Genomic DNA, 20,229 nt, shown 5'->3' on the forward strand with positions numbered 1-20,229 from the left:
CCGCGAGGGCAGAACACGTCCTCGCCCTGTTCGGTTGTGTGATTAAAGGCCAATTCCCGTTAGCACAAAGGAGTGGAGAACGGGGACGGGGAAAGGGACCCCCATAGCCTGGGGATCAGCGCCGAGGGGCACCGGCGAGCCGCGAGCGTCGTGGGTCTGTACGAGGCATACGGCGTGTCGAGAGAAAAGACCAAAGCTGGGAAAAGGGAGGGACTGAGGGGGGTAAGGGAGGTGAAGGTCTGGGGAAATGGAGGGAAAAGGGGGTGGAAGAGGCCCGTAGCACATCAGCAGGCTGGTCAGTGCGCTGGCCTGACTGTGGGCTGCACACCCAATCACCACAGCCTGTCCTGCCTTACTGAACTCCATTTCTAACCATTTTCTGGTTGTGGGGTCTGGCTGTTCTGCGTCTGTGCGTATGGAGCTGAGTGCCTGCCACAGGGAAAGGGCAAAGGCTCGCAGGAGCCGTGTGCCTGGGCTGCCAGGAGCTGGAGGGCCCACTGGGCGAACATACTGCCTGTCAGTGTATGTATATATGCATACATACGTGTGTGTGTGTGTGTATGTATGCAACCAGGGGCTCCAGGGGCCAGCTCCCGAGTGTCCAGGGCCTGCGTGACTGGCCACGTGCACAAGTGTGTCTGTACTCTGGGGGTGTGCACCCACGCACCCGGTCCTCCTTCCAGCTGGGCCTGGGGCCACAGAGCTGCAGCAGCCTCGCCTCTGATAACTGTAAATGTAACAAATGTATCATGTAGGGGATGTTATCGCTTCAGGTGGTCAGAATCATTGCACAACCAAAACAAGTCTTGGTTCTTTGTGAATAATTGGGATGGTTGCAAGATAAGGGACTCCTGAATAATCCCTTTAGGCACCTGGGCCTTGGGAGAACAGGTATGCAAACTACAGAGACAAGGAGGCTGCAGAATAATCTGAAAACCCCGCCGATCACCCAGAGACACCAAACAAACATGTGCGACAGACATTACCATATACTAATGAGTTCTTGGAAAAACCATTACTATGATAAGCATTTCTTGGAAATGTAATTAATATGTATGTTAACATAAGCATAAATATCTAGTAACTGTGTCTCTTCGGTGCACACATTTGGAGGAGAGATCCCCTGTGTGCCCAGCGCCGTAATAAAGAATACCTGCTTAATAGTCTGCTGACTATTGAGTCTTCAATTCCGGCTTTTCACGGCATCACCTCTGCCAGGCTGCTGGATTCCCAACCCCAAACGCACACACTCTTACTTCCCTTTTTCTTTCTTTTTTTTTTTTTCCTTTTTTCTTTTTTTTTTTTAATAGTAACCTTTGTTGTCTTGTCTCATACTAAACTGTAAATCCTTTCAGGTAAAGACAAAGCCTGAATGAATTTTGGAGCAGTTTATAATCGTGACTGTGCTCTGTTCTTTGTTTTGTATCTCCAGCAAACATGAGATCCAAACAGAGACCTAAGATGTAAACTTGAAAGACACCCGCATGCAGGCACGTACTGCAGTCCGCATGTCTATCCCTGTTTTCTACTTGACACTAAGAGTAAGTGGGCACACCCTGAAATATATCAGTTGTAAATAAATCACAAATTACCTGATATACTTTGGAAGGCACATTAGATTAAAAATTAAGAATTCCTTTGGCTTCCACACATTTTTTTCTCTTTCTCCACATGAAGCATGACATTTTTGACTGAGAGGGTTTAGTCACGTATTACTCTGTCACTCCACATTTTTCTGCAGCACTAGAAATTTAAATGCGTAACTCCTTCTACATTTCCTTTATTTCCTTGTGCTCCCAGTTTTGCTGAAACGCTCTGAACAGCGGTCTAATGCACTGGAAATTTGTAAGGTATTTGAAAAGTAAGAATTCACTTAATCAGCCAAGCCAGTAGCTAATCCTTTCCAGAAATTAATTTCAGTAATGACTATATGAGCACTGTTCAATCATAAACGTGCTGTCAGAGCCATCCCAGTTTCTGTAGCCCCTCGACGGTGCTGCAGCTGCGCTTTTACCGAGGGGCGTGCTGCTCTGTAAACGTTCTGATGGGACCGCTTCAGGCTGCTTTCTGGGAGTGTTCTTGAGCAGCGAGATTTGACTTCATGTTTTATTTATGTTGTGTTGTGCCTGCGAAACATTGTTTTATAGAGAAGAAGGAGCTCTTCTCTAAGCATATCCCCACACCTCCCCAGTTTCTGGAAAGATCCTTCCGGTAACTGCTCTGGGACACTCAGACTGCCCAGCAGCTACGCCTGGCCCCCCCAGACCCTCCCGGTCTCTGGCACGTGTAGGTATGAGCTTGGGGCCCACAGCCCTGTGCCGTTGCTGCTACTCAAAACTGTCTCGCACGCAGCCATGTCCTGCGCACCCCTCTGCGTGACTGACCTGTGACACTCGAGTTGTCCCATAGCTGGCCCCTGGTCTCACACCGCGGGTACCTTACTACTTCCCTGAGCAGTGTTCAAGAGAACTAGTACCTCCAAGACAAAATTTGGGTACTGTTCTGGGTATTGTGTCCTCTGGAGACTTCTTCCAGGAGCCAGGAGGGGTGAGACCATGCCAAGTTACATTTGTTTTGCTCCACGTAGTTCCTTCTCCCAGATGGCCTTCTGCACTCGGACATCCTCATTCATATTTATGACAAACTCCACGCATGTAACACATATTCTCCATTTCATGTTTTAAAGACATCATTCCATTAGACTATAACTCATATCACTTTGAAATTAAAAACAACACAAAATTACTCTTGTGCCTCGTACAAGAGCAGCTAACAGCACCCAGCGAGACTCAGACCACGTGCTGTGCTGGTGGTCCAGAGAGGCACTCGGAAAAACGGGCACGAGAATGGACATTGCCCGGGGAGCCACCCAAGCATTCCTCTGTACAAATGCTTCTGCAGGATACATGTGGCATTTGTATTATGCCTGGATATGGCATTGGCTTAATATCCATAGTTTCTCTGAAGTGCTAGCTGAAAATTCCAAAAGTAGCCTTAGATTTGGGGTACCCAGTCTGAATCTGATTTGCACAAGGGATGATGGAGTTGGACAGACTTAGCCAATTGGTGTATTTCAGTTAGGCGAAATCGTTGCCGCCTAGTCCCGCAAAATGAAAGGACCTGTTCATGTAGGAGTCTTCCACCTGTAAGTACATTTATTCTGTAGAATCTCATCCAAACTCAGCTAAAGTCTGGATCATGATTGTCTACAGTTTCAACAATCTGCTGTTGTAAAGCTGTTTTCAGTGTCAGTCTTTATACATATGTGCGCTAAAGTTTTAAAGCCAATTTATTAAGCAGACACAGCACACGATGAACCTTGCCTAAGCAAAAACCTCAGCCTCCCGTTTCCTTAACAGAAAATGTTTTTGAGTGGGGTTTATTTGATAACCTGCTGGTCTGGCAGCAATATATGATCCTTCTCACCTTCTCATGTCAGCAACGTAAGTCTAACCAACAGGCTGGTCAGAAAATATTAATTCTGAAGGCAGTTTTGCTTCAGTTTGTTTTCTTGGTTTTAAAAAGCTGCTCCATGTCAGTAGCCAGGTTGCTGAAAAAGAGTTGGTCCCCTTCTGGCCATCACAACAAAGAGACACGGGCCTGAACAGACCTGGCAGCTTCCCTGGCTGCCTGCTCTGCAGGCTGGATGCAAACGGTCAGGGCCAGGGACACTGGCAGATGGCAGTTACAGTCACTACTGCTGCTGCTCTAGCAGCTCCTCCAGACTTCATCAGAGAACATCAATCTCTGACCTGACAAACCAGTAGCATTGCTTTAATTAAATAGAGAAAATAAAGCTACAAACAAGCTATAGTGCTTACACGTATTTGCAGTATCTGAAATATCAAGAACACAATTTTATTTTGAAATGGTGCCACTTCATATCAGCACACAAAAGGCAGATAAGAGGAAGTTCCAAAATTGAATTGTTAAGTATCAGACTCTCTTACTAAATTATCATTACAAAGGGCATGCACGGTGATGGATCAAAGAGATTTGGAGAGCGACAATACTGCTACAGATGAGTAATGCCTTCTGATCTGTCTGGGCAACACGGCTGAGCCACGCTGAGGAACACTCTCAGGAATGCAATATAGGTGTGTTAATAGTCATAGTTACCATGTAATCCTGGGAGAACTTTCAGGTTGTTAAAGGAGGTATAATAAAGACATACTGTGTTATGTCTTTACCAGCTGCTCTTCTTCACGGTTGTTTGAGGAAGGAGACAGCTCAACCAAAATGGGGATGGTGGACTGTGGAGTCTGGGGGGGGGGGGGCCTGGCAGAAGGAGCCCCTCACCCTTGGCATCGGGGTAAGCGGGGGCACATCTGTGCTGCCAGGGTCAGGTCAGAGTCATGCAGGCAGGGAAGGGCTTATGAAGAGCCGCTTTCTTCTGTGCCCAGTCCTCCGCAGGTATTTGTCCACAAACACAGGCTATGAGAATGCTCTAAAAGCCTGAAAGAGCCGCAAGAGGAGCTTCTGAAATGTCTCATCTCACCCACCTTCCCCGAGGAGTCAGCAGCCCACTCAGCACATCACTTACTGACACTGAATACACCATACATTCCTGGTATTAAAAAAAAATCCTTGGGACCCATCTGCAGTCTGGTGATTATTACGGTCAGGAAAGGGTTGCTCTGCTAATCTTTCTGAATATGGACACTCAGTCATAGGGCTGGCAGAGTTTGGTCATGCCTTAAGGAATAGGTAATTCCTCTGCAAAAATAGTGCCTCATGTCAGCCCTGTCAACGCACTGGCCCCAACAGAGTGGCATCAGTGGGTTACGTTTCCAAAAGGGCCACATCCAGCCTTGCTTTGCTGGAAGAAGGTGCTCCCATGCACAGCACAACGCTGTGTGCCCTGGGCAGCTCTCCAAGACACCCGAAGGGCATGGTAGGCTGTTGCCTGTCTCTTAGGTCCAAAAGAGGATTTTTGTGCTCCACTAGCTCACTTTCTAATATTGAATCATCACCCTAACTTTAAATTACTTTACATCCTAGGTTGCTGACCCGTTCGTGACTCACTGTAGCTCCATGGAAAATGGAGTGTTGGCAGAGACTGCACCGAGACTGCTTGTGATCAGAGGCTCTTGACAGAGAGGCCCAACGTGTGGAATTCATTGGCACTAACAATTAAACTGCACTCACAAAAGGCTAATCACTTTTGCAAACTTTCCCTGAATGGGGATGGGAGGAATCAGCCTAGGAAAATTTTCCATGTGAGAGAGAGAGAGAGGAAAAAAAACACCCAAACCGTAACAGCAGTGCTGGGAAGTAACATATAGCAGGGCTGTATTAATATTTTATTTAATTATGATTTTGTTTGGCCTTGTTTAAGACCTAAAAGCCTTTAAGATCCGGAAGTGTAAATGTCAGAAGGATTCAAGATTACTGAGTGGATATCCCTGGAAGTGCAAAAGCAGGATGTGCTTTGTACTCGTAATAGATATTCATATTCTACTTTTCAAACTTCACATGTTTGGAAATGATCTCAAGTGTTCTCAGATTTTTGCACTTGAGAACATCTGCAGGTGTAATTTTTGCTGGCACATATAATTGCAGGCACATTTTATTATACTTGGATGCCTATTTTGTTTTGTCTGGAAAGCGAGCGGTTTGACATCTAAATGCCCCTGCAATCAGCTATGACATAAACTGTATCTACAGATGTATTCTTGATGTAAAATTGGAAATGAAGTTGATGTCCTTTCTAAAAGTAATGCCTTCATCCTCATGTTGCTAGACTGAAGATAGTAGGTTTCAGATTTTATAATAATACTAAATCTTTGTCAGCATATCATTAAAAGGTATTAGCAATGACATTTTAAAAATATCACCCTGATACAGCTAAACCCATTGAAACAGCCAAGAAGCCGCAAGCAGATAAAGCAGTATTTGAGGAAGACGGCAGCTGGGAAAGCTCTGCTGCTGTGTGGAGAGTCAGCAGGTGGTGCTTTGGAGTCATCACGCTGCCCAAAGCCACGCCGTGCAGTTCTGCTAGCTTCAAAGACGTTTTATGGCATTCTGCAGGATCTTTTGGGGGTAGCGTAAGGCACAGTAGTAATAATTTTGCCAAGTACTGTATTTTGAGCTATTGTTACAATTTGCTGTAACCACACACTCTGCATGGACATAGCTTCTGTAGGGGCCCCAGGATCTCATGAGCTGGTAACCTCTGTGCACCTGGGCAGCAATTGCCAAACAGTCAGTTGTGTTCCCTGGTGCAGATCCCACCAACAGATCATCAGAGCTTCTGCCAGCACCGCTGGGTATTGGCCCTGCAGGTCACTCTACCACGTCCGTGGTCTGAAGACCAGGCGTAGCTGTCGTAATCAAGAACGTGAAAAGGTTGGTTGCAGCCTGGATTTTAGCAAGCCAGCAATATTTCTGCAGTTCCCTATTCTTGAAGCCACAGAGGCAAGAGAAAAGATAAAACATTCCTCTACGAAACAGAGACTTCCTTGGATGACGGGAGCTTCCCCTTCTCTAAACACAAGGCCACCAAAGGAGTCTACGTTCCACAATTTGAATTTTGTATTTTCTTTACTTTCTGCTCACTGACCTCCCTCTCCTGCAGCCCGTCAGCTGCCATTCTCTCCATCCATCACAAACCCTTTCTCTCCACATCTTTCATTCCTGGCTATACAGATCCATGTATCATTCACACCAGCATTGTCCTTTTCAATCAATCACATTAATGCTGACTGGCGTTCTTTCTGAAGAAAAACTAAAATACCTGCTAATTATATGGCTGTAGAATCACTCCTTGTTTTATGAATTAATTTATTTTTCTGTTTTTTTTTTAACCTTCCATTGATTATTGCTCAGTGTGAAAGTCCTTGCATTATTTTTTCTTAGCCATTAAATCAATAAAACTCTCTGAGACATAAATATGAGTTAGTACTCAGCATTTTGGGTTTTCCTTTGCTGTTGCTTTTCCTGTATTTGCATATGGCAGACAAGCACACTGTACTGTGAGAAGATGGCATTTGTATCACAGTGGGATGGAGGAAAGAAAAAAACCTTCCTCACCAGTTTCTGTCTGGATTTATATAAGGTCACCTTGTCACTGGGCTGTTAGAGAGCCTTTCAGAAGTACCTGAAGGTCTGCACAGTTTCTTAAATAATAGTGGGCAAAAGCCAGAAGGGCCTTTGGTAGCAAACTGTGATGGTGACTGATTTAATGTGTGTGATTTGCTATATAATCTCCTATTTGCTATGAATCATTGCTATTAAGGTAGTGTTAGAAACACAGGAGTTGTGGACCTAAAGAGGCCTGCATATTATTCCTAGGGGAATGTACTACCACAGTGTCATCTGTGAAGAAGTACTAAAAGTTCCCTTCATCATGTTGTCCCCATACATACATACATACATATATATACATACACACATACATACATGCATGCCTACCTGTTTGTAATACATGCATATGTGGGTGTCTATATATGTATACACACTCTTGTAAATATACATTATATATTATATATTGTATATCACATATACTTATATAATGACAATACAGTACTTATCTTTAGAATTTACTTCACATATTTTTGGGGAATTATCCTTTGGCTCGTGGTATATGGAGCTATTACTGTTAATTGAAATTTGTGTGGTACAGGTTAGGAAGTTAAAGCTGCAAAGAAATATCAGAAAAAAACCCCAGGTTGTGAACCATTGCTCTTAATAATACTTAGGAGCACTTATATAGCCCTTTTCATTTTCACAATTTTAAAAAAAATCTATTTAATTAATCTTTGCAACATTCCTGCACAGTAAGTGCTATTCTTAAAGAATACCTTAATTAGCACATTTCCAAACATCCCAAAAGGAGATACAACAGAGGGCCCCAGAGACAAGGTCATTTTAGATGGAGCTGTAATGGTGGCACAGCAGTGCTGCTGTTTGCCTGTGATCTGACCCAGAGCATGTACTCCCCTAGACTACCACATGCAAACAGAGGGTAATTAGTGTTCAATTACTCCTATTTTCAATGTATTAGCACTAATGATTGGGAACTACTTCTACCCTGTGCATGTGACACAGTGAAATGATCATGAAACATTCAGTCACTGGCATTTTGATGGAAATTAAACAACTGATGTGCAAGTTACTGATACAGAACTCTTCTGCTTGGTCTGTAGGCGAGTGCCATGCCACTGATCCCAGATCTCCTGCTCTGCGAGCAAAGTTACAGACCCTGGGTTGCTATCTGCTCCCAGTTCATTTCCTGCGAGCTCTCGCTCCCCAAATCATTTCCAGTGGTTTTCCACATGCCTTGCCCTCCCCACCCCAGGCACAGGGTCCTCCTCTCCCTCTCACCCCCCAGCTTCAGCTGTGCCAGAGGCAGAAGGTGCTGTGGCTCCTGAGCTCCTCAGGGTGTTGGTGCTAAGCAGCCAGCTGGCAGGCCAGGCTCTATGGGGAGGTGTTGAGCTCGCCCTGCATTAGCTGAGCCTCCCTTCTCCACTCACCTACTGCTTCTTGCTGCTTGTAGGAAATTAGCTTCCATAGGAGCAGAGCCCTCTGGCAAATTCACTTCAAGCTCCCCAACAGACCTTGTTCACTGGAGGGGCTGGGAGAGGCAGACTGGCAGCAGCATGGTTGCAAAGGCCTGTTATCTTTATGAAACTAGGGTAAAAAGTGGTTTGTAGGGATTCAGCTTCACTGCCTCTCTCTGTGTCAGTGTCCCCTTTGTTCTCAGCAGTAAAAGGACAGTCCTGCTGGCTGCTGACATTGCACGCTCAAGCCAGGTATCACCCACCAACCACGCCAGGGAAGGTGCAGTAGATGGACACTATCGCAGTCAGAGTAACAGCATCTTCAAACACTCAAGGTGACAAGAAGGGACTTGGGGCCTCATCTACACGATACTTTGAGAGCAGTCTCAAGTCCTTGTGTGAAGGCCTTGTTCTCAAACCCACTCCATGTACTCTTGGGAACCGAGGCTATGACTAGGGCAAAACCAGATGGGATACACAAAAGGTAAATGGTGTGCTTTAGGGTGTGTGTATAGCCACGCTACCTGCATATGCTGAAGCTTTGGAGCACTGTGTTGGGTCCAGCTGCTTTCTGGGCAAACAGAAAGGCCTGCAGTCACTTCCAGAAGGGCTCTGACAGCAACTGTAAGCACAGCCTGATGGTGATTCAGGCTGCCTCTGTGTCCTTCTGGCAATCTCAGGGTGAGCTCTGGTGCCTCACAGACATGGCTTCTGGTACCGCAAACAGAAAGCCATAACCTCAAAGGGGAGTACATGGAGCAGGGTCAGCCTTCTCCCTGGAAAGCCCAGGTGTGGGATGCTCCTCCGAAGCACAAAGCTTTTTCAGAGCTCCCAAAGAATCAGCCAGGCTGTAATGATGTAAGTTAACCTCTACTGTGAGCAACAAGACGTGCCAGACAACTAGAAGTCAGCTGGCATCTCCATTAACCGTAACAGTTAGCAGGCGACCCAAAAGCTAGAGGAATCATAATGCCTGATCAACCTAGTGGCTTTCTATGATGGTGTGACTAGATCAGCGGACAAGGGAATCATAGAATCATAGAATCATAGAAGAGCTATGGATGTGATCTGTCTGGAATTCTGTAAAGCCTTCAACACAGTCCCTCACAACATCCTTCTCTCAAAATTGGACAAATATGGATTTGATGGGCGGACTGTTAGGTGTATAAAGAATTGGTTGGAAGGTCGCAGCCAGAGGGTAGTGGTCAACAGCTCAATGTCCAAATGGACGCTGGTGACAAGTGTGTCCCTCAGGAGTCTGTACTGGGACCAGTGCTGGTTAACATTTTCATCAATGACTTAGACAGTGAGACCGAGTGAACCCTCAGCAAGTTAGCAGACAACACCAAGCTGAGTGGTGCAGTTGACACGCCAGAAGGACAGGATGCCATCCAGAGGGACCTGGGCAAGCTCAAGAAGTGGGCCTGTGTGAACCTCATGAGGTTCAACAAGGCCAAGTGCAAGGTCCTGCACCAGGGTCGGGGCAGCCCCCGCTATCAATACAGGCTGGGGGATGAGGGGATTGAGAGCAGCCCTGCTGAGAAGGACTTGGGGGTACTGGTGGATGAAAAGCTGGACATGAGCCACCAATGTGCGCTCGCAGCCCAGAAGGCCAACCGTACCCTGGGCTGCATCAAGAGAAGCATGGCCAGCAGGTCGAGGGAGGGGATTCTGCCCCTCTGCTCTGCTCTGGTGAGAGCCCACCGGGAGTCCTGCGTCCAGCTCTGGAGCCCCCAGCCCAAGGAGGACATGGAGCTGTTGGAGCGGGTCCAGAGGAGGCCACAAAGATGATTCGAGGGCTGGAGCACCTCTGCTGTGAGGAAAGGCAGGGAGAGTTGGGGCTGTTCAGCCTGGAGAAGAGAAGGCTGCGGGGAGACCATAGAGCAGCTTCCCAGTACCTGAAGGAGCGTATAGGAAAGATGGGGACAATCTTTTCAGCAGGGCTTGTTGCGACAGGACAAGGAGTAATGGTTTTAAACTAAGGCAGGGTAGATTTAGACTAGATATAAGGAAGAAATTTTTTACCATGAGGGTGGTGAAACACTGGCACAGGTTGCCCAGAGAGGTAGTGGAGGCCCCATCCCTGGAAACATTCAAGGCTAGGTTGGACGGGGTCCACCTCTAAAGGTCCCTTCAAACCCAAAATTTTCTATGATTCTAATAAGGTCAGCTCCCATGAGTGATGTGGTGATCATAGAAACTAAGGCTCACCTGAACAGCAGGCACTATAGGAAAGTTAAAGGCAAGGTCACGCATGTACACGAAACAAAAATGTAGGTCATAGTTATAGATTGGTGCTTGGAAAAGAATGATTTAGAAAATAATTGTGAAGGCCTGATGAGTCACTAAGAGCACATGAGCTCCCAGAGTGTTGCAGCAGCCAAAAAGCAAAATGTCAGGTGTAAACAATGTCGTTTCCACTGAAGACAACAATACTGATTGCAGTATTGGCTCCTCACTTCTCATTTCCATGTCTTAAAAGAATGCTGGCAAGCATAAAAGGGTTCAGAAAAAGTCTGCAATAATTATTTGAGATCTGGATAATTCTTCCAATGAGAAATCAAAGGAACCCAATCTCAGCAAAGAGAAGATCCTATGAATACCTGTGGAAAGAGACACCAGGCAATAGAAAACTCTAAGCTAATAGGGAAAAGGCTAGAAGCTGACAAGTGTTCAATTCAGACTAAAAGTAGAGCTCATTGAGGAGAAAGAATTAGAGATTTATAGTTAGGGAATTCTCTCCAAATGTAAGGAGCAATGAGTAACATTTCATGAGATCTAGTTTATCTCTGGGAGAAGCTGCAAGCCTGAGGAAGTACGTACTTGATGAAACTGTGTGGTCCATGCCATGCAGGACATGAGAGCAGATCACTGCAATGTCTTGCTGGGGCATTTCCATCTCATGTAGAGTGTCAGCTTGTCAGATTGCCTAAACTGGATATATACTGGTTCACATCCAGTCTAACTCCGAAGAGCAGTAAGTTGTCTCCTGGCCAGGGAAACCCAGACACAGACTGGAGAGTACAAAAATCCCACCATTGGAGCGTATGGTCAGCTCAGAATGGCTCCCATTGACTTTTCCTATCTACTATATGCCATCTAAAGCAAGCCTCATAGTGTCCCATGCCTCTCCCGAATCTCGTCTACATTATGCCATTACCTACATGCTTCACATTCAGAGTTACACTGCAAAAAGCCACATCTGGCTGTGTGGGAAGTAGCTGTGCCTGTGGTCAACATCTGCAAGGACCATGCTTGCACCCACAGCTTCATTGGCAAGAAGATTTGCCAGCAGCAATCTGAAGAAATAGCAGACATAAAGTATGGACAGCTTTTTACAACTGAGCAGCGCTGGTTTGCATTAAAGTTGTTGGAAGCTCTATAGAGACATGGAAAGGTCAGAAACTAGTCCTTGGCTGCAGCCAGGGACGGCCAGCTTTTGCACCAAACTGCATGTGGTACTTGGGAGACCGTGTTGGTACCTCATGTGGTCAGCAGTCTTTTGCAGTTAGGGCTGCATGCCAGAGCTTGACATATGACAGACATCCTCCGTTTCAGACCCATCACTCAGTAAAGCAGCTGAAGAGAGAAAGACAGAGAGGGAGAGAGAGAGCCAGGCAGGCACTATCTCCCTCTTCCCCAGCATCCTTGGAAGCAGCCTTGGAGCAATCAGCTGAGAGCACATGTCCAGCTTATCGGGCAGACACCTAGCTCTAGCGCGCTCTTCATGTGGATATTCACGTTACTGTAGGATAAAGAGGAAGTGAGAAGAGGACATGTGAGTTGTGCTTAATGAGAGTATACTGACTTATGTCGTCTGCAGCTCCTGGCAGCCAGAGGATGAGAATCAGCTGCATCTAGTGCTCCAAGAGTACCTTCCAAAAGTACTTCAGCTTGTCCTGAACTTGCCATCACACACAGAAAGGGAATTGCTCTCTGTTCATAGAGGTGGTCTCCTGCCTTGTTTGCTTGCAGATGGTGGTAATGATTTAATGGCTGGCTGTTTCTTGGTCTTGCTCATTTTTAACAACTTCTTTTCTTCATAGTAAACCAAATTGAATGGTTCTATCCTCCACCCTGGTCTTGCACCTCACAGCTACCACGAATGAGGATAGGTTTGCCATAATCCATAGGATGACTTCTACCTTCTGAGATCTAGGCCATGAGATCCTGTAGAGGAAGTGTTAACCTTCTGGGAAGGTGGTTGCTGGAAGATGGTACTTCTCACTCCAGCCATGGACTTGGCAGATATTTGTCAGCATCCTGGAAGGGACAGTTTTGACTTGCCTTAATGTTCAGGATGACGGAGAGGTCCATTACCTAAAGCATCTCCTCACCTTCCAGAGACTGTTGTGTACTATCCTGTATGATAGGAATCATGCTACCTAAGCCGATCTTCATCACCGTGACCATCAGCAGTAGGATCTGGTATGATGTGCAGCAGGTGCAGAGGAGAGGCTGAGGAGTTCCCTCAGGCCTTGATTTTTATGTTGACCATTTTGGCCATGGTCAGGATCATGACAGTGCAGATGTCAAGGGCACAGGGCAAACATCCTTGTGTTTTCAAAGTGCAATGTGCAAGAGACAGTTTTTTAACCACAGAGTTCTCCTGTCACAGAGACTATAGCTGTAATATTAAACTGAACACACCCTGCATGGCCTGGCCCATCTCCCCATGATTAAAAGCTCCTTAATCCCCAGAACATAGGTAGTCACATGCAGGTCACCTCTTTGGAAACTGCCCTGTCCCTTACCCGCTTCTGAACTGCACCTGGGAATTGATTGGGAGAGGGCTGCTTCGCATGTCTGAAACCATGCGTTGGGCCATCCATCACAAGTGGTGCAGATATGGTGCTGGGGTATGTTCCCTGGCACTGGTCGGCGTACCCAACGTGTGTCACCAGCACGCCTTGGGACCTCAACGCTATGACCACAGCGAGGTCCATACGTGGTCCAGCACGTGGCCTTGGCGCTGCAGGGTGCACGCCATGGGCTCTCTACCAACAATATGGGCGCAGCCAAGGGATTCCTCCTGCTGGCCCAGGCTCTGTGTAAGCACACAGGTGGAAACCAGGACACCGGTTTTACCCCAAAACCCTGATGGCTTTGGATTTTGTTACCTGGGAAATGTCCTCCTACATGTCAGTGGGAGTGTTGTGCAAGGAAGGTGCTGCTGATGGGCCATGCAGTCCAAGGGGCTTGGATATGAGGGCTCACTGACCTTTACCCCCCTCCTCGGAGTTACCAGAGCCCAGATGTTGGCGTGGGTTACGGATCCGTTGTAACGATGTCACCCCAATATGAGTATTGATCGTTCAACCTTTATTAGTCAGCAAAACAAGGTTTATATAGCAAAGCAATTACAGCATCTGATTGGTTAGACCCCTAACCATATATAGGCAAAACTGCTGCAACTCGCTGCGATTGGCGCAAGGCTTCGCCTCTCGATGCGGAAGCAGCGCTGTGGCAGGAAACGACAGCGTGGCAGGAAGTGACAGTGCGGCAGGAAATGGCGACGTGACGGTCCCCCTGCTCCAGTGTCCCGAGCTCGTCGTTCTACCTTCCCGACAGGGTTCTGTGTTCGCCGCTCTCAAGGCTCACCTCTGGATCGGAACCTGGGTTGCTCAACGGCACCAAGCTATGTCCTCTCTCGTCCAGCCAGGACTCCACACCCAGACATATAATTCTGGCTGCTATAGCATTTCTTCCTTTTCCCACCCAAGCAGAATGGGGACGCATCTTTGTGAGAGCCAGCACAGAAAATGCACTTGGGAAAACCAGGCTCTCTTGTTAACCCTTGACAAGTCCATTTGTGTGGCTGCACTCTTCCCTAGCCCTCAGTAAATCTGCTGGGCAGGAGGTGCTTCTGCGTCTGCTAGCACCAAGCACGAAGCTCAGCTTGATTGGGCCCTCAGGTGCTGCACAGTGCAAGCAACCATAGCTTTGAAATGAGCTACCCGGTGCTGGTGGCTGTATCAAGGGTTAGATGCCTACTGGTGGTCTTCGTATGTCTGGAGACCTCACCAAAATAAAGCCACCTGAGGCTAAAACTGCAGGGCATAAGCTCCCCTTGAGTTCGTGGTGGATCAGACTGTGTGGCCAAGGTCTGCAGGGACCTGATATGCCACGTCAGCAGCAGCATTCCCTGAGGCAGCTGGTTGCATGGGCCTGTCTGAGAGGGATGATGGAGTCTGTCGTGTAACAACGCCATGTAAGACGGGCTTTGAAGAGGTGGTCTAGCAAACTGTATGCAATTTTGTTTTCTTTTAAATAAAGGCACTTAGAATTGCACAAGTGGAGAGGAAACATCTGATGTTAATTCTTTCTTTGTATCATCAAAATTGAAAAAAGAAATTAAGCTTCCCAACCAAATAACTGAAATACAGCAAAGATTATTATATGTCAAATTACAACTTGCACTAATCCTTCATCTCCACACTATGAATTCATAAAAGCAATTGCAGCATGTTTTTAATTATTAACTGCCACATAATGGAGTAGGCAATACAATATACTAGAGATTTTATCATTTTTTCCATATGGGAGATCTGAATTTAAATTCTGGATGTGGCGACAAGTTAAAGCAAATTCTCAGATTTCAGTCTCAGCTTTCACTATCCACACAACAAAAGCCCAATTAAAAGGAATTCCTCCAGGAACAATCATGGCAGTCCTGATGCTATCCATTTTCAAGTGCAGACCAACAGATCCATGTGAAGGGATCTTGCACAATGCTTGCATATTAATGTCAGCAACACCACATCGCTCATCCAGAAAAAAATAAAAGGAAATCTGATAACATCATTCATCTTCCCTGTCAAGTGTCCCACAATGCCTAAATCAATGGATATTTCATAACACATATTTGTAACTAGCAATCAGAAACAGCTGGAGTGATGAGAACAATATTTTCCAGTCAACACGACCAGAGTCTAGTGGCTTTTTATTTTAAATTCTGTATGGGTTGAATACAACCCCCGTTCAATTACCTCTAAGTAAGATGGACGTTGGATGGGTATGACTATCAGTTAAGCTAAGGTGCTTTTTTATGGCGCTTGATTAGTCTAAGAAAATCTGGGAGTGAATGGAAATGATGCTCTCATGATGCTCTCTGCTCTGAGGACCTCCTGCAGCACAGGGAGGACCTACACCATCTTTGCTGCCAGCTTGTCCCGCAGAACTCAGGTGTGGTTGGGGCATGTGGTGAAACTGCCTGAGGTCACACCCTGAACAAGGCACAGTCCTCCAGCCCCTTGCTCCATGCAGTGAGAGGCTGGGTTAGCTGTGCATCAGACGGCAGCGGTGTATCGGGTCATTTCTGTATTGGAATAGATAGATTTATCCTCCTACTGTTTGTTCCTAGGTAAAATCCAGTTTGAGTGTTTTAGATCAATGGTGGTCTGTGCCTTTTGACATGTTACAACAGCAGAAAGGTACAGATTGGCTCTGTCTCTACTGACAAACGGAGAACGGAGCAAGAGTAATCCAGCCTGCCCTCACAACCCATCTTCCTTTGTCCCTGCTTATTGCAGGGGGGCTGGACTAGATGACCTTTAAAGGTCCCTTCCAACCCAAGCTATTCTATTCTATTCTATTCTATTCTATTCTATTCTATTCTATTCTATTCTATTCTATTCTATTCTATTCTATTCTATTCTATTCTATTCTATTCTATTCTATTCTATTCTATTCTATTCTATTCCACTGCTGGGATCTACCATCTGGAAGTGGAGGACTAATATCTAACAATTACACCTCCCTTAAACAAAGAAGAACATGCTGTGTTCAGTTCATGCCCCTTTTGTGAGCCCATGCTTCGGTAGCTGGGCTGGGCACTTCAGCCTCAGCACTAAAAACCAGCAATTGGCAGGACTGCCTCTGCGCCAAGTACGAGTCTGGATCTTCTGTTGGGAACCCACGGGGTGAAAATGCAACTCAGTGCAAGAACGGAGAAAGAAATGCAGCCAAAGTCCATAAATAAAAGTCAATACTTCAGGTCTCATGATGTTTTTACTGTGTTTTTACACAGAAAGACAGGTAGGATATGTGCAGGTAGGATGAGATAAGCTGTATGGACCACAGAGTTCTCTGTGAACTCACAGCCTGTGCCAGAAGATTATCTTCAACAGAAACAAAATATGCCTATGCTGATATCTAGAGGAATGTTTAGAAATGTCATAGCAGTGTCCTCACAGCAGTCTTACAAATCCTAGAGGTTAACCACCCCCATTAACTTTGCTTTTTGCACACTAGCAAATGGATTTCAGGAGGACATTGCTGCCCTACCCCTGTGGCCCTGACAAAACCAGTGTGGTTAAAAGCACTGTTCTCAAGATTTAGGTAAAACATGGCTCAAGAGAAACTCACAGAGCACTACAAAGTAAAGTGAAATCCTCGCTCTACTCAATTCAAGGGCTAGGTCCTCTTCTAGAAGGAACTCTTTATATCCAGATACATGATTAGGGACTCCTGAGTGCTCTGGTAATAATAAATAAACAAATTAACTGATTTTGGCTGATTTCAGCAGAGGAAGGATTTTACCTGACCTTCTATATACATTCATATGTTCATGAATATATTGATGTGTATTGCATATTGGCACTGAGACAGCAATGCAATTTTTCTAGGAGTGTCCCTGAACAAAAAACATGTTCAGTAACAGAGCTAGTCCCTATCTGTAGACCCCACTTCTGTGGAAAAAAGGAATGAAAGATCTATTTGAAAGTCTGACATTAGAGATGGAAGAGGTGTACAGAACAGCTACTCCATCGCCCTTGGGCACACAAGGGAAATTCTCATCACACGTGTATTAGAGCTTTGTTGGGTGCAACTGTAAGTGGTGCATAGAAAAGGTCTCCCATGAATGCTGATCTCACTGTAAGAAAACTTTCCTGGACATCGCCCTGTTACTTTCCTCTGCTTTGCTCTACCTCCAACAAATCTTGTAGTGGAAACTTTGTCATTCATTTTTGCCAATACACTCCTATGAGTCCTGCACTAGCCCAGGGGCTAATAGATGGCTTGTGGGGGTCTCTGGCCATGGGTCTGTCCCCTGCAGAGAACAGATGTCCAGGTAGCTCCAGGCGCTCCCCTTTTCTTCACTTTGTGGACACCAGAACTTGATTTAGGAAAGAAATGGAGTATGCTGTCTGGGCTTAGCATAGCTGTGATTTGTCTCTGCTGTTTCTGAGGAAGGTGCCTGAGAACACTAAATTCTGTATTAAATTTCCAGAGAAGTGACACATCTCAAGGGCACAAGTGTGAATCCCTCCAGTCATTTTCACTGTAGTTTATCAAGAAAGAGTTTTCCTTAATGAACTTTTGCTTGTGAAGTTGTTATGCTCTGATATAGCTAGTGAATTATTATCCCTCTTAATGGTAATTCTCAAGGGCTAAGTTTTGAGATATTAGAGATTATGCACAGGATCACTTTTTTTTAAAAATCTGCTATGGTATTACAGTGTACTACCATTTCTTCACTCCAATTTTCTTGTACATACTGTATTTTACTTTACTTCTCAAGCGTTAAGATGTGTTGTACAGTTTTAAGCCTGCATAAAGATGCCCTCTAGTACACAGGCAAGCCACTGGGGTATTTTTATACAGCAAATGTATTTGTAACCTCAACAGCTGAAATCTTACCCCATGCTTTAGAAGCTAGCTAGATGGGAAAGAGAAGCCCCCCTATACTCTGAGCTCCTCACAAGAACATCTTCCAATATGGTATTAGCGTGCTGCAGAGAGCATCACGGTAGGACCTAAGCACAGGTATGATCTAAGACCTGGGGGTATGGACTTCTCTCCCATCTGTGTGCGCTGAAGTCCACCCAGCACATTGTTAGTTCAAACCAGAAACACGTGCTATTCCTTTCAGCATGGGGAATGTCTTCTGTATATCCCTGACCACACTTCCTCACACTCCCAGAGACCAAGTGCAGAGACCAATACTGCCAGATATGAAGGACTCGGAGAATGGAGGGCAGGATTGGGCCATAATGCATACAGGGCCTCCAGGTACAATGTTAAACTTGGTAAAAGCAGCACGTCTGGAGTGGCTCCTTATAGTTCTTTTTCTTTTTTTTTTTTAAGAAAACTGCCAGACAAAGCAATAAAGAACATTTCCTACCTTTTACGACTTACTGTGGCTGCCGTGGCTGGACTGGGCTGACATTCCGCCGGTGGTACGACGGGCTGGCAGGAATCCACCTCTCCAGGGTCAGAAGGTACCAGTGCTCCCCTACTTCACCCAGCCGCCCCCTTGGAGGGACTGGTAGGGTCTGCAACTCCCATCAGCAGGGCAGAGGTTAATGGAGGAATTTGCTTCCTTTAAATAGAGTGCTGTCAAAATTCAAAATTTAATAGAAGAGCCTAATGCTAGAGAAAAGAAAAAGTGTCAGTGGGTCAGTCGCCTGCTCACTGCGAGGAACCAGCTGCTGGGGAAGGCAAAGGGAGACAAGGCTGGAGGAATAGCCCCCAGGTCTGATTTTGCAAGAATAATCAGGAGTGCCACGAACAGATCAGACACAGTAGCCTGAGATTGGCGGGAATGTTTAATTCAGTTTTATTCCTTTTGAATTTTCTGAAGCCAAAGCCCTGAATCTTGCTCCTTTAAAAGGCGAGAGCAGCTGATATTCAGACGCAGTGTGGCAAGGGACAGTATTTATCTGGGATTTTCAGGGCTTGCAGGCTTGTCTGGAAGTGCAGCTGAAGGGCTGGAATACACAAGATCCAGCTTCTTCAGGTCCAGAAAAGCTGGCAGTGCCCAGGAAGCGTACGATCTGCGATGCTAACCCTACCTGAGGAGGGGGCTGGTCTCCCGGGATTTGCACTGACTGACGTGCCAACACCACCGCACCGCTGGCCTGTCAGTCAGTGTAAAAACAAGTCTCCTCAGCGCACCGACATCCCAGAAAACATTCGAAGAAAGGAAGATACGCAGGGTTCAGGGCTTATCAGCAAAGGCTGCTATGCTTCACAGCGCCAGCCACTACGGCCAAGCTCTGGGGGGAGGAGAATATAATGAACAGTCTTCAGAGAGGGGAGATCTCTGGTAAAAAGAGAGTTTCTTCTCTTCAACCCAGAATGAATCAGCTTGGAGGTGCTTCTCACCAAGAAGAGAGACAACCAGGTTCTCCTGCCAGCACTAACACCTCTCCTGTGTCTCAGAGAAAACTGGGTTCACCAGGACGAGCACTCACTATGAAGGGAAAGGACTTCCCTAGGGAAGAGCTTGGGCTATGGGCTTTCACTTTCCCACCTGGGAACTGAGAAGGGCACTCTGTGCTTTCCTGAAGTGGTGGAAACCAGAGATCAGCACAATCGGAGGTCCTTTTCTTTTAAATTAAAGGCTGTTTTAATGTTAGAGGGAGTGAGAGGCTTGGCCGGTGTTGCTGCAGGGAGGGTAAAATCTCTGCCCAGACTGATTAGTGGAGGTCATTTTGATCTCACCAGGTACCCAGACTTTTTCTTAACTGCCTTGTTGATCTTTTTTCAATGAAAGAGGGCGTTTCCCCTGACATGGCTCTACAACCTCTCCTCTCTCCTTCTGACTGCTCCCCATCCTCCCGCTGTGAGCATGACAGATCAAACCAACAAGGAGCAGCTGTTACTGTTTTACTCAGGAAGAGGCCATGCTAACTTCACAGGCTAAATGGTGCAATGCATGCTTACGAGTACGACTGCCAGCAGCCTGTGCCTCACCCACTGTGCACAACCAGAGTCATACACC

This window comes from Opisthocomus hoazin, chromosome 4 (genome assembly GCF_030867145.1).
Source record: "Opisthocomus hoazin isolate bOpiHoa1 chromosome 4, bOpiHoa1.hap1, whole genome shotgun sequence".
Taxonomy (NCBI): domain Eukaryota; kingdom Metazoa; phylum Chordata; class Aves; order Opisthocomiformes; family Opisthocomidae; genus Opisthocomus; species Opisthocomus hoazin.